We start from the raw sequence: 24,261 nt of genomic DNA on the forward strand, positions 1-24,261 counted from the left end.
CAAAGAACTGTGCAACTCGGTACATGTACTCAGGGGAGTTTTAGTTTTGTGTTTCTCAGTCACATGGTAAATCATCTCTTTAAACCAAGTGGCCTTTCAAAAGCAGTGTTGGTGTTCAAAGCAGAGGGGGTAGAGAAGCCTAAAGGAGCTCTTTGGATCCCAGCCACAGGAAGCATGCCCGATTCTTTGTAATTTGCTTACTGCTGGAAGATTCAGAAGTGGTTTATCCCCATTTTCACTGCCTTGAGGGCTTCACCACACCAGGCTCTTTATCCCACAGCTTATCAAGGCTTCTGCTTCCAGATTCTTTGCAGGATTTAAATTGGTTCTCTTTGCACAGCCGGTTTTTCTTCTACTGCAAAACGCTTCCTCTGCCATGCTGTATTAGTGAAATGCTGGTATGCTGTGCTCATGGAATTGTTATTATACTGCACGTCTGAAGTTCCCAGTATTGTTCCCAGGAGCAGAGTGGTGAAGGGGCTGGAAGTCAAGGGAGGCATGGGAGGATGACACTCCCGCATGATTGTCATCACTAGGTGGCATCGACACCGCACTGCCCAACACCTGCCTACTCAAAGAGTGTCTTAGCATGATGTCAGCAATACACAGGTGGGTGATAGTGGATCCATTGCGTGGATGCAAATAATACTGCATTTTCCATGTACAGAAATATCATGGGGAAAACAAGGAGAAGGTGCAGGACAGCTGCTACAGGATGATGATTTTGTGTATTGCATGTGGGAAATACAGTGAATGAGGAACGACAATCCCCCCCCCCAAAAAAAAAACCCATATGAAGGAGCCCTGAAAGACATGGTGTGGGCAGTTTTGGAGAAGAGTGTAACTGGGAGCCAAAACAGACATTACTTTAAATCTGTAGCTATTAGACACAGACTTAAAGTAATGTCTGTTTTGGCCCTATATTTGAGCAGGAACCAATGGATAAAGTAGCTTTTTCAAACCATGGTAACGCAGGGCCCCTGTTTCCATAGAGACTTCTAAGTAAGTTCAGCCAAATGCACTCAATGCACAACGATCTGATGAGGAGCCCGTTTGCTTGGGGATGTTGGGGGCAGGGTTGCTGTGCCCCTTGCACCCTACACACTCTTAGCCCTCACAAGTTCCAGTGAACATCTGAACAGCATTTCTGTGTGTCCAACCAACATTAACTAATATTAGCGTGGTGGCATAGCTCAACTTCTCACAGCGATGTGCACTTTTTGACAAATGTACACAATATAGCTATCATGGTTTCAGAGACAACCCTGAATACATGTTAATACACTGTGATAATCTGATTTAATCTTGCAAAACTGTATCTCATTTGCTAATAAATTTAGGAATTAATAAGCAGTAATAAATAACAACATCTTTGTAAAGAAAGCAGAGGACTTAAATCTACTGTTTGGCCAAAATGAATGGAACTATGAAGCAATTTAATATTTTTGCATACATTCAAAAACATAGTCTAAAAGAATACAATTACCAATACATTATATATAAATATATATTGGATTCCTTGTCATTACATGTACTTTGTGCATTAAATCATGTAGACAAAGGGTGGAAACCTCACAGTCAGGGGCAGAAACCCCCATTCTGACCACACTTGCTTGGATACGGAATTGACAGCAGGGGTCAGCATCACTGGGCAGCTGCAAAGGCACCTTCCCCGGTAAGGGTGGGGGGCACTGCTAATCTTCTTTGCTGTTGCTGCCAGTTCTCCTGCATTCTCTCAGCATGCAATCAGCAACAAGGGTGAGGAGATGGTGCAGCATTCTCCACTCGCCTTGTGGTCTCCCTCAGGGTATTTGTGAGAACTACACCCAATAGGAGAGGACAAAGAAATAGGCAGTGGTGACTGTGGCGAGAAGGTGGTGGTCCCACTGTGAGCATCTTGTCCAAGGGCCCAACAAAACATGGAACAAGCATTGCTTAGATGTGTGTGAGTGTGTGTAAGTCCAATGGAGTTCAGTGGAAATTATTTCAAAGTAAGGATGCTTAGGTGTGCAACCTAAATCAAGCCCTGCGACGTTACACATATAAATGTGTCTGTCTGTCCGTCTATCATCATCTCATATCGAGTTTGTAAGTGTAATGATGTATTCCTGTTATAAGTCTGTATTTATGCTGAGTATCTCTAGGGGTGAATGAAATGATTGGCTGAGTGAGTGAGAGGGCAAACTCCATATATGTGGGTGTGTTAACATCACAAGCCCCTTTTGATTTTTAAGCTAGCTGCTATGGAGTCCAGTTTTTAGAGCCTGTCCACGCCATACGTTAACATGGAGAAGTGTATCTTCATTGGCATTCATGGAGAAGCCTGATGTATAAGTGGAGGCACATCTGTCTGCTTATTTTAGCTATGCGCATGTGCATCACTTGTTCCTGGCAATGTGGAAAGAGTAAGGAGACTAGTACTCTTGCTGACTATTCCATGGATAAAGATAGATCTGTAGCCCTGGAAAGTGAAATTTGGCATTGCTGGAGATCCCTGAATTGCCAAGGAAAAGAGGGACAACATTTTCTGGGAAGTTTAAGCATACTCACAGCATGCACCAGACAAAAATAATTTTGCAATCTGATTAAAGCAAGAAGACATCTCTTACAAGCATTACTACTTTGAAAACAGATACAAACTACTGTTATTATTGTACATGCTCATTTCACATGCCAGCTCATTTCACATGAAAGCAAGGTTATGCTCAAAATCCTACAAGCTAGGCTGCAGCAGTATGTGAACTGAGAACTACCGGAAGTACAAGCTGGGTTTCAAAGAGGCAGAGGAACTAGAGATCAAATCACCAACATTCGCTGGTCATAGAGAAAGCAAGAGAATTCCAGAAAAACATCTATTTCTGCTTCATTGACTACACTAAAGCCTTTGATTGTGTGGATCACAACAAACTGTGGCAAATTCTGAAAGAGATGGGAGTACCAGACCACCTTACCTGTCTCCTGAGAAACCTGTACGAGGGTCATAGAATCACAGAATGGTAGGGTTGGAAGGGGCCTACAAGGCCATCGAGTCCAACCCCCTGCTTAATGCAGGAATCCAAGTCAGAGCATCCCTGACAGATGGCTGTCCAGCCTTGTCTTGAATGCCTCCAGTGTGGGAGAGCCCACCACCTCCCTAGGTAATTGGTTCCATTGTCGTATTGCTCTAAAAGTCAGGACGTTTTTCCTGGTGTTCAGCCAGAATCTGGCTTCCTGTAACTTGAGCCCATTATTCCGTGTCCTGCACTCTGGCATGATCAAAAAGAGATCCTGGCCTTCCCCTCTGTGACAACCTTTCAAGTACTTGAAGACCGCTATCATATCTCCCCTCAGTCTTCTCTTCTCAAGGCTAAACATGCCCAGTTCTTTCAGTCTCTCTTCATAGGGCTTTGTTTCCAGTCCCCTGATCATCTTTGTTGCCCTCCTCTGAACCATCTCCAGCTTGTCTGCATGCTTCTTAAAGTGTGGCACCCAGAACTGGGCACAGTACTCCAGATGAGGATTAACCAGTGCTGAGTAGAGGGGAACTAGTACTTCCCAGGATTTGGAAGCTATGTTTCTATTAATGCAGCCCAAAATGGCATTTGCCTTTTTTGCAGCCACATCACATTGTTGGCTCATATTCAGCTTGTGATTGACAACAATTCCAAGATCCTTCTCGCTTGTAGTATTGTTGAGCCACGTATCCCCCATCTTGTAACTGTGCATTTGGTTTCTTTTTCCTAGGTGCAGAACCTGGCATTTATCCCTATTAAATGTCATTCTGTTGTTTTCTGCCCAGCGCTCCAGTCTATCAAGATCACTTTGAATTTTGTTTCTGTCTTCCAAAGTATTAGCTATCCCGCCCAATTTTGTCAAGAAGCAACAGTAAGAACTGGACATGGAACAACTGATTGGTTCAAAATTGGGAAAGGAGTATGACACGGCTGCATATTGTTGCCCTGCTTATTTAACTTATATGCAGAGTACATCATGAGAAATGCCAGATTGGATGAATCACAGGTCAGAATTAAGATTGCCGGGAGAATTATCAACAACCTCAGATACGCAGACGATACCACCCTAATGGCAGAAAGTGAAGAGGATCTAAAGAGCCTCTTGTTGAGGGTGAAAGTGGAGAATGCAAAAGCTGGTTTGAAACTCAACATTAAAAAAAAATAAGATCATGGCATCTGGCCCCATCACTTCCTGGAATATGGAAGGGGAAGAAATGGAAGCAGTGACAGATTTTATTTTCTTGGGCTCCAAGATCACTGCAGATGGTGACTGTAGCCATGAAACTAAAAGACCCTTGCTCCTTGGGAGGAAAGCTATGGCAAACCTAGACAGAAGCAGAGATATCACCTTGCCGACAAAGGTTCGTATAATCAAAGCTATGGTTTTCCCAGTAGTAACATGTGGCTACTGGGAAAACCATAGCTTTGATTATACGAATCTTTGTCAGCAAGGTGATGTCTCTGCTTCTTACTATGCTGTCTAGGTTTGCCATAGCTTTCCTCCGAAGGAGCAAGCGTCTTTTAATTTCATGGCTACAGTCACCGTCTGCGATGATCTTTAGATCCTCTTCGCTTTCTGCCATTAGGGTGCTATCTGGGAGATAATTCTCCCAGCAATCTTAATTCCGACCTGTGATTCATCCAACCCGGCGTTTCTCATGATGTACTCTGTATATAAGTTAAATAAGCAGGGCGGCAATATACAGCTAGGGATGTACGAAAGGGACTTACCTTGTCCCGCAGCTTTTTTCGCGGTGGGGGGGAGGCGCTTCGCTTCTCCCCCCGAAGTTCATGCGAGGGGGGGGGAGGCTTCCCGCCTCGCCCGGCTGAAATTCAGGCCGGGCGGGAGGCGCCCCATCCCTCGCCGGCGAAAGTCAGGCCGGGTAGAAGCGCCCCGTCTACCCGGCCACGAAAAAAATGCACAAAAAAACCCCACCCCCGTGATAGGCTACGTAACGATTAACGTAGCCTATCACGGCTAGATTTGCAAAGTCAGCCATGATAGGCTACGTTAATCGTCACGTAGCCTATCATGGGTGACTTTGAAAAAAAAAACACCCGCGTACGCAAATGGCGGCCCCCATAGGGAGCCGCCATTTGCGTTCCTTATTTGGTCCCTGTAGTCTACATAAAGATTTACGTAGACTACGGCGAAAATAGCGTTGCCCTTATTTTCGCCGTAGTCTACGTAAATCTTTACGTAGACTACAGGGACCAAATAAGGAACACAAATGGCGGCTCCCTATGGGGGCCACCATTTGCGTACGCACTTTTTTTTTTTTCAAAGTCACCCGTGATAGGCTACGTGACGATTAACGTAGCCTATCACGGCTGACTTTGCAAATCTAGCCCTGATAGGCCACGTTAATCGTTACATAGCCTATCACGGGGGTGTTTTTTTTTTTAACTTTCCTTGTAATGGTGGTGGCGGCACCCGGTCGAAAGACCGGCTGCCGCCCTCGCCCCTGAAGAAGACCTGACGAACCGCTGCCGGGACCTGCCGCTGGGAGGGACATTGTGAAAGGTAAGTCCCATCCCGGGGGGGTGGCGGGGGGGTGGCGGAGAATTTCACCGCCGATTTTGGGGGGCCGAATGCGTTGGCACTCGGCCCCCCGAAGTTTCGGGGAGAAATTCTCCCCCATCCCTATTAATACAGCCTTGTCGTACTCCTTTCCCAATTTTGAACCAATCGCTTGTTCCATGTCTGGTTCTTACCGTTGCTTCTTGTCCCTTGTACAGGTTTCTCAGGAGACAGGTAAGGTGGTCTGGTACTCCCATCTCTTTAAGAATTTGCCACAGTTTGTTGTGATCCACACAATCAAAGGCTTTAGCGTAGTCAATGAAGCAGAAATAGACGTTTTCTGGAATTCTTTTGCTTTCTCCATGATCCAGCGAATGTTGGTGATTTGATCTCTAGTTCCTCTGCCTCTTCGAAACCCAGCTTGTACTTCTGGTAGTTCTCAGTTCACATACTGCTGAAGCCTAGCTTGTAGGATTTTGAGCATCACCTTGCTGGCATGTGAAATGAGCGCAATTGTACAGTAGTTTGAAGACTCTTTGGCATTGCCCTTCTTTGCAATTGGAATGTAAACTGACCTTTTCCAGTCTTGTGGCCACTGTTGAGTGTTCCAAATGTGTTGGCATATTGAGTGCAGCACTTTAACAGCATCATCTTTTAGGATTTTAAATAGCTCAGCTGGAATACTGTCATCTCCGCTAGCTTTGTTGTTAGTAATGCTTCCTAAGGCCCACTTGACTTCACTCTCTAGGATGTTCGGCTCAAGTTCAGTGACCGCACTATCATGGCTATCAGGGACATTCAGATCTTTCCTGTATAGTTCTTCTGTGTATTCTTTCCACCTCTTTTTAATCTCATCTGCTTCTGTTAGGTCCCTGCCTTCTTTGTCCTTTATCATGCCCATCTTTGCACAAAACGTTCCCTTGATATCTCTGATTTTCTTGAAGAGATCTCTAGTCTTTCCCATTCTATTGTTTTCCTTGATTTCTTTGCATTGTTCATTTAAGAAGGCCTTCTTGTCTCTCCTTGCTATTCTCTGGAACTCTGCATTCAGTTGGGTATATCTTCCCCTTTCTCCCTTGCTTTTCACTTCCCTTCTTTCCTCAGCTACTTGTAAAGCCTCATCAGACAGCCACTTTGCTTTCTTGCATTTCTTTTTCTTTGGGATGGATTGAGTTGCTGCCTCCTGAACAACGTTACGGACCTCTGTCCATAGTTTCTCAGGCACTCTGTCTATCAGGTCTAATCCCTTAAATGTATTCCTCACCTCCACTGTATATTCATAAGGGATATGTTTTAGGTCATACCTGAATGGTTTAGTGGTTTTCCCAACGTTCTTCAATTTAAGCCGAAATTTTGCAATAAGAAGCTCATGATCTGAGCCACAGTCAGCTCCAGGTCTTGTTTTGACTGACTGTATAGAGCTTCTCCATCTTTGGCTGCAAAGGACATAATCAATCTGATTTCGATATTGACCATCTGGTGATGTCCATGTGTAGAGTCGCCTCTTGTGCTGTTGGAAAAGAGTGTTTGCTCTGATCAGTGTGTTCTCTTGGCAAAACTCTATTAGCCTTTGTCCCGCTTCATTTTGTACACCAAGGCCATGCTTGCCTGTTATCCCGGTGATTTCTTGACTTCCTACTTTAGCATTCCAATCCCCTATGATGAAAAGGACATCTTTTTTGGTGTTAGTTCTAGAAGGTGTTGTAGGTCTTCATAGAACTGATCAACCTCAGCTTCTTCGGCCTCAGTGGTTGGGGCATAGACTTGAATTACTGTGACGTTGAATGGTTTGCCTTGGATTCGTACTGAGATAATCCTATCTTTTTTGAGATTGTACCCCAGTACTGCTTTTCCCACCCTTTTATTGACTATGAGTGCTACTCCATTTCTTCTAAAGGATTCTTGCCCACAGTAGTAGATATAATGGTCACCTGAATTAAATTCACCCATGCTTGTCCATTTTAGTTCACTGATTCCCAAGATGTCGATGTTCAATCTTGTCATCTCATGTTTGACCACCTCCAGCTTGCTTTGATTCATTGTTCTTACATTCCAGGTTCCTAAACAATATTGTTCTTTACAGCATCGGATTTTCTTTTCACCACCAGACACATCCACAGCTGAGTGTCCTTTCAGCTTTGGCCCAGTCGCTTCACTCTTTCTGGCACTACTTGGAAATTCCCTCTGCTCTTCCCCAGTAGTATATTGGACACCTTCCAACCTGAGGGGCTCATCTTCCGGCGTCATATCTTTTAGCCTTGTGATACGTTCCATGGGGTTTTCTTGGCAAGAATACTGGAGTGGGTTGCCATTTCCTTCTCCAGTGAACTACATTTTGTCAGAACTCTCCGCCATGACCTGTCTGTCTTAGGTGGCCCTTGCACAGCATAGCTTATGGCTTCACTGAGTTACGCAAGCCCCTTCGCCACAACAAGGCAGTGATCCATGAAGGGGGTCTGTTATAGACATCTCTGCAAATGCAGCAGGACTTGATTTCCTGCTGCTGCTTTCTGTTTCCCTGGTAGGGAGGAAAGAGACAGAAAGAAAATGCAATGCAAGCCTAAGTTCAGTCTTCATAGAGGCTGCATCCCCCGCCACACCCTTCCTCATAGGCTTGGTCCAGAGACATAAGAACATAGGAAGCTGCATCACACCAATCTAACTATTGGTCCATCTACTCCAGTTCTATCTATACCAACCTTCCACAGCCAAGTGCTCTTCAGATGTTTTTGGACTACAACTCCCACCAGCCCAAGTCAGCATGACCAGTGCTCAAGGATGATGAGAGTTGTAGTCAACAACATCTGGAGGGCAACAGGTTGGGGAGGGCAATGCTAAACCATGATAACATTATGTATGAGCCAGCTCTCTGTGCCTCTATAAATCTGGGAAAATAGGGAGATGAGTGGATGGAGGAGTGTTTACCCCTTCAAGCTGCCTCCCTAACTTGGAGCTTTGTTTGAGGGCAGAGGAAGGCTAGAATAGGATGGAGGGAGAAAATGGGGTACAGCATGGGACAAGGGTGGCTCAAGAGAGTGTGCTTTTTAATTTGCAAAACTTGTAGAATTATCACAAATTCATGAATTAAGTAATGAATAAATTCATATTATTTAAATGTCACAAATACCAAAATCCTTTCACAATGAACAGCATGGATAAATTAAATCCAGTTTTCAAGCCTGTAGATAACAAATGTGAATTCCACTGATTAAGAATTCTAGCCCTAATACTGAGCTTTCCTACATGAGGCATTTGTGAGCTTGTTATTCCCCACTCATGGTTATTTACAGGTTCTTTAGACAACATTGTGAACCTCCAGTTTCACTTCTGTTTTTAAACAGCACTTTTGGCAATTTATTTTGCAGCAAGGAAAATTATTTGTGAAAAGGAAACACTTTTTCCGCTTGTGCAATGGTACTATTCCACTATACTATAGTGCCACCTAGAGATTATGTAGCAGAAAAACAGGAAAGGAAATACTCTTCCTGTAGTTATCGTATCTCTCAATTCTGTGATGAAACTGAAAGCAGATACAGCAGAATAACAGCCTTGTGTAGAAAAGCCCATTGACAAGCTCAGGCGTCAGTGAAGATGATCCCCCCACCTCCATCTTTGAAGCCTGAGACCCCAGAATATGACCTGGTTCTCACATAATGCTAACACATGGTATGGGTTATTGAATTCCAGGCTGTAATGATGTGTGATCATAGCTCCAGTAACTAACCATGGCTTGTTAACCACAAACAACCCAGAAAGAGAACCCATGGTTTATTATTGGGTTGTGAATACTGGGTTTGTTAGACCATGGGTTGTGGTTACATACAAACCCAGAACTATAGGTGGTTCATAGTTTGTTTTATCAGGCTACAGAAGTGATGGGCAAGAGTGGTAAAAAGCCCTAACTGCTCTACATGCTGCTATGCTCTTACTTGCCCTTTTCCTGACTAGGAATGCTGGAGAAATTCAAGATGGATTAAAATGAGCTCAGATTTCTAAGAATCCAACCTGCGGAAATTGCTGCGGAGCACTCCCTTCAGGCCGCATGGAGTCCATGGACTTTTGGATGATTTTTTTTCTTTCCTGAAATTTACACTTACAAATCCATAGAAAAATACCTAAGTTTCTGCTGAGGAAATGCTGAATGGAATGGGGGTAATACACTAAATGTTATGTACGGAGGTAAATTATATAAATACTTACATAAGTGTTTACATAAGTATTTGGATATTTTTCTGCATGACGAAAAAATATTCACATCCATCTGTGGGCAGACGATGGAATGAAAGATGCCTGACAATCCGTGAAACACAGACGGAGCAGATTTTACACAGTCCATACTTACACAGTCCATCCCTTTTCCTGACCTAGCAGAAATGGTGAAGTCTGCCTGGCAACACTAGCCGGAGAGATAGATTTCCCTTCCCTCTCCTGCAGCTCAGAGCTGCTCCTGACAGCATCAGGGGAGTTTTCAAGGGCTAGCTCCACTGGCCATTTATGGTCCCTGCTCCCCATTAATTAGCTGATTAGAGCCACATGCATGCATTTGCCATCTATGCTACCTGCACCCCATTTATTAGCTGATTAGATTCACCTGCAATTCTACAGCACTGCATAAGTAACCAGTAAAATGTTTCATTACATTCTTTGTTCAAACTGAACAAGCAACAGGTGTGTATCAATCCATGGCTGGCTGGCTGAAACACAATTAGTAATTGGGTACTGGGAAGCCAGATGCTACTTTGTATGGGGTATACTATCAGTAGTGCCTGGTAAGCCCTGAGAGGGTGGGGGTGGGGGAATTTGGGAAGAAAGAGTGGGTAGGTTTTTTTTTTTCCTATAGCAATAAAGCAGAAGCCTGGGGAGGGGGAAAGGGAGTTTGAGTTTGGAATGATTAATGGTGTGTTTGGGGTGGAAATGGGACTCACTGAAGTACTGGAGAGACAGAGAGAGTGCATTACTGTAAGATGATTTTTTAAATTTAAACTGAGAAAAAAGACTTCAAAAACATTGAAAGGCATTTCCTTTATTTTGATAAAAGAACTTTTCCTTCACATTGTCAGCATAGTGAGAAATGGTTAAATGTCTGTAAATGCAAGGCTTCTAGTGCCTTGCCTAGGGATGTGGGAAGGGAGTCTTTCTTAAGCAAGTTTCAAGTGGTGCCAGGAGCAGCCGAGGAATATTCCTCGTCCTGTGTGTAGAACAGATTAATGGTAAGCAGGCAACTGATGTGGTGATGCCATGTCAGTACTACAGTGCCATAAAGGTGTTTGGGCTATGAGAAGGGAGTGGAAAAAGGGGAAAGGAAACAAGAAATCCAGGGACTGAGAAACAAACCATGATTTGTTAGAGCGTCTGCCAGACAAACCCTGGGTAGAACAACAACCCATGGGTTAAATACACCAGGGGTTAGAGTTATATGTAAGTGAGGGCAATCTGTTCTTAAAATAAAGAAAGGAAGAAGGACAGAGTTTCTTCTTATTGCTAATTAAGCTGGCTTCCCCACATATGATTTAAAAGAAATTCACAAACCACTGTTCGGATGTTAATCACTGTGGCGGGCCATGCATCATCAAAGCCTCCATGGAGTTCTTGATGCTTTCCCCAAGACTCCTTAATGCCTTCCCAGAGCTTGGCCAGACTTATAACCACAGAACCAGGAAAGTGAAATTAAAGTAATACTGCATCTGTATCTGTTGGACAGGAGTAGATTTTAAATGTACTTGGAATGTAAAAGATGACAAAATGACAATACTACATTTGATTTTTACCCCCTGCTAGAAATCAGAACCTCCCGGCTGTGTTTCCACCAGTGATTTACTCCAACCTGGCTGCGCTGTGAGGTCTTCTGTGACGTCGTGGCCATTCAGCCCCAGCCCCACATTTTATTGCTGAACAACCACTTCTGAGACTGCTTATAGTCCAGCTTTTCCAGTTTACCAAGGCTCCATTACTGACCTGTTTCCACAATCGCACTGGGTCTGGTATCATAGTCCTGCCTATGGGGCATGTAGCCCAGCCTTTGTCGGTGTGTTGCTCTGACCTCAGTGACCCACCCAACCCTTTCCCTCCGTTTTCCGGAAGTTTCATTGCCATTTTGGAGCAGGATGCCGAGGGACCAACTTTTAAAACATCATTGAAAATAAGCACTAGAACACAGCCCATGACCCCAGTCAAGGGTGTTTTTTCTCATTGTGCTGAATAAGACTTGCCCTCTCAATGACCACAGACCACAGAGAAGCTCCTCAATTGACAGGGCACATATCAAAGCCCAATTCCTTAAATGCGATTAAGCATGATCTCGAGGCTTTGGTCCATCGCCTTAGGACGTAACTCATTCACAGCTTCCATATAGAGATCCTATGTGTTAAAATGGGGGCTGGTTTCCATCTCTTTCTCATTCGTGTCTCCTCAGAAGTAACTCCCATTGTGGTGGATGAGACTGAGAATCCCCCTCAATTGAAACAGCCCAATTCCTTAAATGCGTTTAAGCAACCAAGAGAGGCTCCAATCAATTGCTTTAGGAAGAAAGTACTTCACAGATTTGTTATAGCTATCCTGAGGGTTACAATGGGGGTGGATTCTCTTTACTACTCTCTCTCCCACAACAAACCCATTAGCGTCTCCTCAGAAGTAACTCCCATTGTGCTGAATGAGGCTTGCCTTTGAATGCTTACATCAGAACTTACAGAGATCCCCCCTCTTCACAGATTCCCCCTCTTCACAGCCTCTCTTCACAGCAAAGCTGATTCCTTTTTTAAAATCCCGTACTCCTCCATTAGCTTCTCCTTCCGTTGTCCTGGAAACACGGCTAAGGAGGCGGGAACACTGATGAAGTAATCAGACCCAACCCAGACTCCACTCAGACTCCACCAGGCCGTCAAGAAAGTAATTCGATTAGAGCTCAGTGGAAACAGCACAGAGCCCCAGACTACTGCGATGCTAAGCCAGGACTTTAAGCACTGTGGAAACTGGAAAAGGAGAATCTGCTATTGGGGAAACATCACAACAAAGTTGCAAACAAAGTGAAGCTGATAGTGTGGAAACACGCCCCCTGAAAACCAACTGCCTGTCCAACTCAATTCACAAAACCCTTAAAATATTGGTAGAGTTAATATGAGTTTCATTTGTGCACAATGGCTGTGTGATCAATTCTGTGTGTGCCAAGTCCTGACTTTTAATATATTACCATACAAATGAGGCAAGAGTGGGGGCATATAAAATTCATAAATGAGATAATAACCACTTATTGTATCTTCCTAAATTTCTAAAATAAAAATGCAGTCACAGATGTACTGTGGACATAGTTGGGTAGTGGTCATGACAACCACTCCAAACACAGTGACTTAATAAAATGTGTGCATACAAATAAGAAAACTCTGTGATATATTTTTTATAGAGACAGTAAATGGTTTACAATTTTATTTAAAGGACCTATCGCACTGTTCAGAGCTGGTGAATCATGTCTGTCTTTTGGCTCTTTGAATGAAGGGCTATGAGAACATCCTTTTAAAGCAAAGCCTTTTTTCCCTCCTGTTTTCTTCTTTCTTTCTTTCTTTTTATCTTACTCTCCTCTGTATCTTTTTTGGGATTGTTTTGGGGTGGTGAAGGTGGATGTGGGGGGAATTCATTCTTCAGGACAGGGGGAGGCAGAAGGTAAATCTTGATCTATTAGTAGATTTCTGGGTGATTTGCAATAGATTGGCTAGGATTTCTGACCAGAGATTGTTTAGCAACAGCAACAACAAAATTACTGCCTCCCCCTTTCACCCTAAAATTTAAGGCTTAAAAAATACTGCTGAAATGAAGAAAGCTTGGAAGTAACCAGGAGTGGTTTTTGTGTGTGGAAGGGCTTTGGACTCCATTCAGTTCTGGTGCTCAAAGCAAATTCCTATGCCCAGAATTCTTTAATTCTAAGTCTATGGTTTTCTGTAACAAACTTCAGTTGATGGATCTTGGAGTTCTAGTAAAAAAAGGAAGTAGATCCTGCAAGCCTGAAGTCTGTGCATTCCTGCCTCAGGGGATAGTAGAAATATATTTTATGACTATGTTCTGCTGTTACATATTCTTCTGGTCCCAGTAATTTTTTTTAGGTTGGAAGAAAAGGATTTAGACTAGTGGAGCTGAAGAGCAGGAAGGGGGAATATTTTGTATTTGTTTGTCTTTGAAAAGTTACATTTTTGATAAACAGTTAATTTTAAAAGAAAAGAATTGCTGGTGGCAAAAATGTTTGCAAATGCCAGCATGTATCAAAAGCATGCATCTTCAGGCAGCTTTGCCATATGCTCAAAGCAAGCAAACAACCATTCAACTTGCTTTCTAACCTACTTTCAGGCTTGCATAGCTTGGCCCTTATGAATTTTCCTGTTGTCTGTCTTCAATGTGGCCACTGTCATGGCCACTTTGCATTTCATTTTAGGTTGTCCCCTTTATGTGCACATGTAAAGATGTAACATGTGAGCACAACAAACAAGCGTTTGCAAATGTGCATTATATAGGTGTACTTGCCAGGGAGATGGGATTACACGCAGTGGCAAACATGGGTTTGCTGCCACCTAATCATATTATTCCCTTGCCATACCAAATGCACTGGTTGCTGGTCCATTTCTGGGTACAGTTCATGTGGCAGTTATAAACTTTAAAGCCCTCAATGGCTAAGGTCCATGGTACCTAAACCCACCTTTTCTCGTTTGAATCTGTCTGCTTTCTGAGGTCATCTGATGAGGTTCTTCTCATGATCTCCTGCCCTCTGAGGTTCACCTAATGGAGATGCACACTGGGGCCTTTTCTGTTGTGGCACTTAGAATGTGGAACTCTCTGTCCCAAGAGGTCAGGTTGTCTCTTGCTTTGCCAGTGTTCCTTTGTCAGCTGAGGATGGTTCTGTTTTCAGCACGGTTTTTATTTATTTGTTGTACAATTCCCCCCTCCCTGCCTCACTTTGTTTAGTTCTGGCTCTTTCTAAATTGTTAATTCATAATTTTACTGTTTTGTATTTTATTACTTTGTTTATATTTGTTTATGTCTTATTGTTTTTTGATGTAAGATGCTTTTAGTGTTTCCCCAAAGTGGGTTATAAGTCTCCATTCCCATATCAATAATGTGTGAAGCAGTCCTAGGGAGGGATAAAAGTTTCCTGCAAAATTATGAGTGTTGGGTAGAGCAGTCCTACACTTATATTATGTTGGGAGACAGCTGTATCCAGTTTGGGCTCAGCCCAGGAAGGGAGAAAACACACACAAAAGAAACGAAACCAAGCCATAATCATCCTGAGACATACCAACAGAACCCCCAGAAACTCTGCCAATGCCAACCAGTCAGGGACAATATTGGTAATGACTCCCACATGCCACTCACACATGGAGGGAGCCAATGAACTCCCGATGATGGGGAAGCAACTCCAACTCAACCTCTGCAACTAAACACACACAACATGCAAGAAGATGCCACAGCACCTCCACTCGCTCAGCCCCAGTGGTATAGCCAGCAGCAACCTTGGTGATGGCGGTCCAAAGGCATTCCCTATGGACAAGGGTTTGAATCTTCTTATGCTCTCCATAGCCACTGTTTTATGAACACAACAACACACTCAGTACACACACAGCTCCCTGGGCAGGACTGCAGTACTTACACCCCTCCCACAATGCCTGGCTCTGAGGAAAGATCCCCTTGGAGCCAGGCATTTGGGTCTAGCCAGCTCTCTGAAGAACCAGCCCAGCCGCTTTGTCCAACTGATGTGGCTGTCCAGAGAGCCTGCCTGCAGTTGCAGCGGGGTGGGTGATGTGTCAGTAATGGGATGGGCAATGCAGGTGTGCTCTCCTGCCTCAGGCATTGGGAGAGTTTGTGCCAGCGCTGCCCAAAACAACAAGATACATCAGACTAAGGCTCATCTTTTCCTTATGCAATATACTAAGGGTGAGGAGAAGCTGACTCAACCTACCTCTCATTGATGGCTGGCTCATGAGTGTGGTTACTTGGGAGCTATCCTTGGACCACACGGGATCTCGTTCAGTGACTGCCAACCAGCAGTGATGGGTGGGGCCAACCATGGGCCCTTCAGTTCGCTGAAATGGTGGACAGGCAAGGAAAAGCCCAGATCACCCACAATGGTATACTATTAACAAGCTCGCTTTCATACAAGGGAATTGAAGGCTTAGAGCCACCTTGCCAGGTGAAAAACATTTTATATTGGAGCTGTCAACCCAAATTGCTTCATGTTCTAATGCTGACTCTGACAAATATACACATGAATATATCCAGTGTTTGTGTTGATTAGTTAAAGACAGGGAAGCCACCCGCTTGGAGAACATCTCATTAGAAGTTCACACTGCTGACAGCAAAGGTTGAATTAAATGGCTAAACGGTGTGCATCACAGTTGCCATCTGTTCTCTTGACAGCCAGTGTGTCTGAAGGGATGAGAAGGGGAGCAGTGTGATAATGCCTTCCATATTTAAATGGAATCCAAGGATCCCAGCAGTGGAGTCAGAGTCCCATGGAGATTAAAGCCCTACCTTTCATTCTTGTGACTGCATGGCCATCAGCTCGCTTGTGACTAATTTATATGCTCTGTGGAGAGATTACTTTGTGCAGCAGAGAAATCCATGTCTCCTGAGCAGAAAAACAGCCACTGTTCTGTTCCAGTAGCCAATGCTGTAGTAGGGAAGAGAAGATTTGGTTAATACTTTATTTTGCAGACTATTTTATGTTCTTCTACTCCTGGTCTCCCACCCCATACATCATTTAGCATAGATGGAGGAGGCGACCCCAGGGACTTTTTAAAAAATGAAGTTTATTATTCACATGTACCATGTACAAAAGAAATACCTTTCATCCACATGTAATGATAAAAAGCATGACAGTCAACTAACGAGTAAATCAATGCAACTCACCAGTGTATTTTTATTAGCAATTTGGCAACTTGCTATTTTGCAGACTAACATTAAAAAAAAGTATCATACATATCCCAAACTCAGGCAATAATGAAACATCTATAACCATTCTGTACTTCTGAAGCTCTGCAAATGTCTAAAGATCGGTGTGGTGGAGCAATAGAGCAACCCCTCCTAAGAACCTCTTGAACATATTATGATATTTCAATGTACTTATTTATTTAGTGCATTTATGTCCCGTCTTCTTTCATGATGGAACTGAAGATGGCATACCTGGGGTTCTTGGCAGTCTCCCATGCAGGCACTGATCAGACTAAGATCTGCTTAGCTCCAGCAACGTTGCTGTGTCACATATCCTCAAACCTCTAGTAGCTTATTAAAATGTAACTGACTGAGCAAGCACAATTTAGGCACAGCTAAAAATTTCAAATGAGTAACCCAATTCCCCACAGTGGGCTGTTATAGAAAATGACAGGGAAAAGCACTGGGCCAAATGTCCTGCTTCGTGAAATGGGAGCCAATGATATGATATGGAAGTAAAAGGTAAAGGTAAAGGTGTCCCCAACCAGTCGTGTCTGACTCTAGGGGTGGTGCTCATCCCTGTTTCTAAGCCGAAGAGCCAGCGCTGTCCGAAGACGCTTCCGTGGTCATGTGGCCGGCATGACTGAACACCGAGGTGCACGGAACGCTGTTACCTTTCCCGCCGAAGCGGTACCTATTTATCTACTTACAATTTCTTGCTTTCGAACTGCTAGGTTGGCAGGAAGTAGGAAGTCCCAAATATCTGTCTCCCCTGTCCAATACAATCCGGTCCAATCAGGAAAAAAAAAAGGTGGAGATCACACAAAGCGCGAACTGATGCCTGGATACAAATGCTGTGTCACCAAAAGAAGGGATGTTCACATAAAATTGGCAACCATCAAGGCTAGGTAGTGGGATATAGATTCCCAATTCCCAATAGCTGATGCTGGCTACCACCTCTCTGGTGTTTCCTTGGTGCCTCCACCTTGTCTCATGCTTGCCCCCTTTGCCATTGTATGAAAACCGCTCCCATCGGGAGTTCGTCAGGTCCCTTCTTTGCAGACCTTCAGGAAAGCTCTGAAGACCCACTTATTTTCAAAGGCCTTTTCATAAACTATGGGCTGAAGGTTTTATTGGTGTTATCTTTTTATAGTATTTTACTGAATATTTAATGCTTTTCCTTTTTATATGTGTTTATATTTTTATCTTGTACACTACCTTGAAAGGGTTCTACCCTTACAGGTGACCGAAAATATTATTATTGTTGTTGTTGTTAAAATTTAATATTTCAATTTGCTTCCCGTTGAAGAAAGCAGTCTCAAAATAACTTACACACACAGGTTGGTGTCCAATGGTGACCGCCCGCAAGTGGCCACCTCTGCTTATTCTGTTGCGCAAGCAGCACCCACTGCTTGTGGAATGGAGATTTAGCGCTTCTGGGGGCAACCTGAAACGAGCAAAAATGCTTGTTTTTGGAACAGACCAGTGTAGCTTGCATAAGGGAATTCTGCTGACCTGCCACATTCCAGAAATGAGCATTTCTGCTCGTTTTGGGGCTTGCTAAATCTCTACTCCACAAGCATTGGGCGCTCTTTGCAAAAGGGAATCAGCAGGGCTGCCTGCTCACAGAATGGAAGCAGCAGTGGTCCTCCTTGTGGATGAGCAGCACTGGATGCTGCCCACAGTACAGAAATATTATTAAAAATAATAATTTAATAATAGTAATAATAATAATAACAACAATTTAAAAATAAATAAATAAATAAATAAATAAATATTATGAAATGGCAATGGTGATGTAAATAAGTACTGGGACAAACTGTACATGGGAGGAGTCAGGACTTGATGGGCAGAGATGGGTGGATAGGAAAGACCAGGGGCAAGTAATGCTCTCTTTCCCCCAAATTCCAGACCTCTAGACACCAGAACTCAAATTCCATCCAAGAATCATGAGCATTTTGATTGGCTGCACTATGCTTTTAAACATATGAAAGTGGCACATGGTAATAGTTGCAATCTTAAATCTTGTTAGGAGTGGTGACAATGGCTGCCATCCTACACACACAGCTGTACATAATTAGGCTGGATTGAATAGTGGGCAGGATTACAGCGTGATTTCTTCCTCCAGCAAAATTCAGTGCAGCTGCTTAACATGACATGAGTTGCTTTATTTCATATAATTTAACATCAGTCATTAGATTGATGCATGAATCTTTGCAGGATTACAGTCATGCTATCAAAGGTCAGTGTAAAAAAGGCTGCAAGATGCAGAAAGAGTTTTTGACATCCTAGAAACCAACCTCCTACTTTTTGGATAGGGGAAGCCAAAGAAATTTGTCAGCAACTTGTCTGCACTCATCCGCTATCGGTCAGTCAAACTGTTGAATTTTTCTGTTGTGAATTACAAAGAGGGTGCTTCTATTTCTGGCAGTGGTGGGATCTATCTGTGCTTTAGAAATGCCTGTATTGTTATCCAAACTGTACAGTAAAATTTACCTTTGGTCGAGTGGTTCAAAATTGGGAAAGGAGTACGACAAGGCTGCATATTGTCACCCTGCTTATTTAACTTATATGCAGAATACATCATGAGAAATGCCGGGTTGGATGAATCAGAGGTCGGAATTAAGATTGCTGGGAGAATTATCAACAACCTCCGATATGCAGACGATACCACCCTAATGGCAGAAAGTGAAGAGGATCTAAAGAGCCTCTTGTTGAGGGTGAAAGAGGAGAGTGCAAAAGCTGGTTTGAAACTCAACATTAAAAAAACAAAGATCATGGCATCTGGCCCTATCACTTCCTGGCATATAGAAGGGGAAGAAATGGAAGCAGTGACAGATTTTACTTTCTTGGGCTCCAAGATCACCACAGACGGTGACTGTAGCCATGAAATTAAAAGATGCTTGCTCCTTGGGAGGAAAGCTATGGCAAACCTAGACAGCATAGTAAGAAGCAGAGACATCACCTTGCCAACAAAGGTCCGTCTAATCAAAGCTATGTATGGCTTGATTAGTAATGTAGTAATGTATGGCTGTGAGAGCTGGACTATAAGGAAGGCTGAGCGCCGAAGAATTGATGCTTTTGAACTGTGGTGCTGGAGAAGACTCTTACGAGTCCCCTGGACTGCAAGGAGGTCAAATCAGTCAATCCTAAAGGAAATCAACCCTGAGTGCTCATTGGAAGGACAGATACTGAAGCTGAAGCTCAAATATTTTGGCCACCTAATGCGAAGAGAAAACTCTCTGGAAAAGACCCTGATGCTGGGAAAGACTGAAGGCAAAAGGAGAAGGGGACGGCAGAGGATGAGATGGCTAGATAGCATCACCGATGCAATGAATATGAACCTGAGCACACTCCGGGAGAGTGCGCAGGACAGGAAGGCCTGGCGTGCTATGGTCCATGGGGTCACGAAGAGTCGGACACGACTGAACGACTGAACAACAACCAAAGTTAGGTATAGAACAAAATATGGCATTTTTAAAGAAAAGTGTAAACAAAGAATTATAAAATCAAGATGCTGATATAGCTTTGCCCATGGTGACTATTACACTGGAGAGCCAGAGTAGTGTAGTGGTGAGAGTAACGGACTGGGAGCCGGGAGATCCGGGTTCTAGTCCCCACTTGGCCATGGAAGCTCACTGGGTGACTTTGGGCCAGTCACAGACTCTCAGCCCAACCTACCTCACAGGGTTGTTGTTGTGAGGATACAACAGAGAGGAGGAGGATAATGTAAGCCACCTTGGGTTCCTTGCAAGAGGAAAAAAGGCGGGATATAAATGCAATAAATAATAATAATAAAAAATATTAATATTACCACTAGAGCCGTGGGGAAGAAAACCACAGAAAAATGGGGGGGAACAGAAAAATGGGGAAAACTTGAAAAAATGGGAAAACACAATTTCCCCCCATATTTTCCAAAAATCCCTGGGAAAAAAGTTTTTTTTTTTCTGAATTCCCCCCCCCCTTTGTTTCTGGGTTTTTCCCCAGGCCCTCACATCTCTAATTACCACTATAGCAGACATGGTGAATGTGGCTTCATTAGGCTGCTGTGTGTCTCATGTAAGTGTCTTATGTAGTTCTGAAGGAAAAGTCAGATATTAGTTAAATGAAACCATGAAAACTACAAATTACTCAGAAGGGGAAAAAAACCCACAAAGCCCCTTTAGAGAGAAATTCAATCCAAGTGGTTTGCTAGCATTCCATTTTGACTGGCAGCTAGGGCTGCCAGATCCAGAACATCTGAGGCCTTGAGATTTCAGGGCCCAAACTTGATACCTAGGAAAGGAAAGTCCCTCATGATGTCACAGGGGAAGGGCCCTGGTGATGTCATTAAGCATGATACATTAAGCATCAACTACAGTTGCTCAGAGCATGTAATTCAAATAGTGGTCCCATTAAGTTCAATGGCTTTACTCCCATGCCAGTGTGCATAGGATGGATTGCAGTCTTCATCTTGCTTCTCATCTCTGGCATATGTAAAATAATAATGCAGAACCATCTGTCTCCAGCAGTGCCAACCACATTCCTGGATATTTCCTCCTCATTGTGTATATATTGTTTATTTATTATTTAATTTATATTCTACCTTTCTGCCAAAATCTGGCACTCAGTATGGCTGATAATAAAATACAGATTAAAAACAAAATATTAATTAAAACAGAGCATAAAAACAAATCCATTAAAAACAATAAAAAACACAGTAATAAAAAAATAAACAGCAGCCACCCAAAAATCCCTTCAGCAACAGACCAGCTTATATGCTAAAGGACTGAATAAATATGTCTTTGAATGCTGGAAACAACTTTCCTATTTCTCACCTTCTATCAATGCGGGTCTAACTAAACATCACATACAAAGGTGTATGATGAAAACTCCATTTTTATTATGTCATCTAGTTTTTACGAACTTGCAAAGGGGAACAGTATCTTATCAAAAGCCGATTGCCTCGCATTATTCTGCATATTCTGCCCTGTATTTCTCCCCAAAGTGATCTCGCCCAGCCTTCCCACTTCCTAGCTAACTTTTACTTTACCTTCTCCTCGTCCTCTTTCAACCCCTGCCTTTCCCTGGCTGGGCTTCAGCCACTACCCCTACAACTCTCCTGCCTCCCTCAGAAGCTGGCTCTGGAAGCCACCATCTTTGCTTGGGCAGAAGCAAAGCCTCACACAGCCATAGCTGCCACTGCCCAGTGTGTTGTGGGACAATCTCAGCTGATTTGACCAGTGACTGGGCAGGCAGGAGCAAACTCCCCAAGCAAGTGACGGAGCAACAGGGTGGGCAGGCACGATGGGCAGGTGGGTGGCAGTAGTGTAGTGGCAAATTCAGATGTGCAGGGTTCTTTCATGATAGTCACAGCCACGCCCCCTCACAGCCATGTCCCCTTCTAAGATGATACAACCTTCTAAGATTATACAATAAAAATTAGATTTCAGTGACTTACTTGGTTGGTTTGGAGTTCTGAAAGTCGCCTTGGAATATGGAGGTTAAAAAACAGGCATACCAAAATCAAACAAACTTCTAAGGGTTGTGGGCAGTTCAGTGTCAAGGCAGCTATAGAAAATAGGATCTTCCACCAATATCATAGCGTAAGGGCTTCAGGACTGGTAGGAGAAGGAGTGGAAGAAAGACTGGCCCGTCCTCTTTAATTTAAATTAGGGATGTCAGAGAATTCTGCCACGGATCTCGGTGAGGCCGAATGCACTGGCACGAAATCCGTGGTGGAACGAAGCCCCCTGCCCCCCCTGTGAAAGGTGCGCGAAATGGAGCATTTACTTGCTGCCATTTGCGCTGCTTTGCAAATGGCGGCTGCAGATGCGGCCGCCATTCGCTTCTTCATTATAGCCGTGATAGGCTACGAAAATACTTACGTAGCCTATCATGGCTAACGCAGGGACGCCATTTGCGTCCCTGTGGAGGCTGTGATAGGCTACGTAAGTATTTACGTAGCCTATCACGGAAGAAAAGAAAAAAAAAAGGGAATGCAAATGGCAGCAGCTATGGCGGCTGCCATTTGTGTTCTCTTATTTTTGCTGTGATAGGCTACGTAAATATTTACGTAGCCTATCACGGCAAAATACAGGGACGCAAATGGTGGTGGCTATAGCGGCCGCCATTTGCGTCCCTGTGCAGGCTGCCCAGCGGTCGGATGTCTGGCTGCGGGTGGCCCCAGCCGGCGGCTCCGCGGAGTTGCCACGGAGCGGAGCCGGCCGGGGAGAATTTTGGGGGGAGGGACGGAGTGCCTCCCCCCCACCGTGAATGTCACCCTTCAAAAAGGTAAGTGACTTTTGTACATTCCTAATTTAAATGTTTTCTCCTGTTTATGTGTGTGTGTGTGTGTGTGTGTGTGCGTGTATATATATACATACATACATACATACATATATATAAATAATTTACAACAAAGTGACATTTAAAAGCAACTTCGGAAGAAAGGTTTTACTCCCCAGAACCAACTACAAAAGACAGAAAGAAAGGCTTCTATTTTGTTACTCAAGATGATTTAGAGATTTATTCTCTGATCCTTTCCAGCCTTCCAAGGTTAGAAGGTTTTGGTTTTAAAAAAGATCAATGGGGTATGTTTTTAATTAATAAATGAGCAAAACTTTTCCACTGGAAATTACCAATAATTTCAGCAACCAAATCAGAGACCCGCCACTCAGACATGATGGGATAAAAGGCAATTGTATTGTTGCACTGGAGGTGGACACAAGAGCACCTGTTTTGCTATTCACAAGCCTTTTGCTACACAGCACTTGCTACCCACGAACCACCCCACACATTTCTCCAGAATAACAACACAGAGAAAGGAGTCTGTGGCAGAGTACACTTATTGAAAACAAGGGGGAGGAACCATTTCACACACAGACCAACTGAGGCATCAGGCAATTAGGGGTTAATAACTGTAAGTGAGAGAGTTTGGGTTACATAATTACAGGGTTTTTTTTTAAGTGGGGTCCAGCAAACATTACACAGGAGGAATATGTGTTAACTTTCACCAACAAAAGGAAATAAGGGATTTTTAAAAATCACGTGTTCACAATGTGACTCAGATGCATTATACAGCAAAACAAAATGGATTCCAGGCCCAAATTTACAAACAGTTCAACCCATCAATCCCTCCCGCCTCCCCCTTCAAATGTATCCGGAGTAACAGCACAGATAAAGCAATTTCTTGCAGAACAGGCTTCTCCAACACTGAAAGCAAAGGTGGGGTGGGAGGGGACACATTTCTCAGACACATACACATGCTTACATGGGAGTAAGTCCCATTGAATTCAGTGAGATTTACTTCTGAGTAGACCTACATGGGATTGCTGTAATATATCTCATCATTTAAAAGCACTTGACACACAAAAACAAATAATGCCAATGTGTATTCTATCACATCATCATCAACAACAACAACATGTCATCTTAAGTTGAAGCACCATAAATTGAAAATGATTTATATTTAGGATAGAATCCATCCACACTAAGCACTATATACAATCACAAACACACACGTAAGAATTTATCAATTTGCAACCCCCTCCACACACACACCCACACATCAAGCCCAAATACATTTTTACACAACATGGCAGCACAGACTTAAATGCATTCTCTTAACGCCTGTTTATTCAGTCACACAACTCCATGGAAAGATTTTTAAATTAATTAATTGGGCTCTGATTGGAATGGATTTTTAAAAACAAAATTATTTGTGCTGAGGGAAATAACCCACCACTGGAGGAAAATGATCCTCTATCCACCCAGAAATGAACAAAGGAGATCAGCAACCACCACCAGTAAGAATAATAGCACACACACACACTCACACACACACACACACAAAATAGCAGT

The sequence above is a fragment of the Heloderma suspectum genome, chromosome 5 (genome assembly GCF_057233095.1).
Source record: "Heloderma suspectum isolate Gila_16-S chromosome 5, 16-S_ref, whole genome shotgun sequence".
Lineage (NCBI taxonomy): Eukaryota > Metazoa > Chordata > Lepidosauria > Squamata > Helodermatidae > Heloderma > Heloderma suspectum.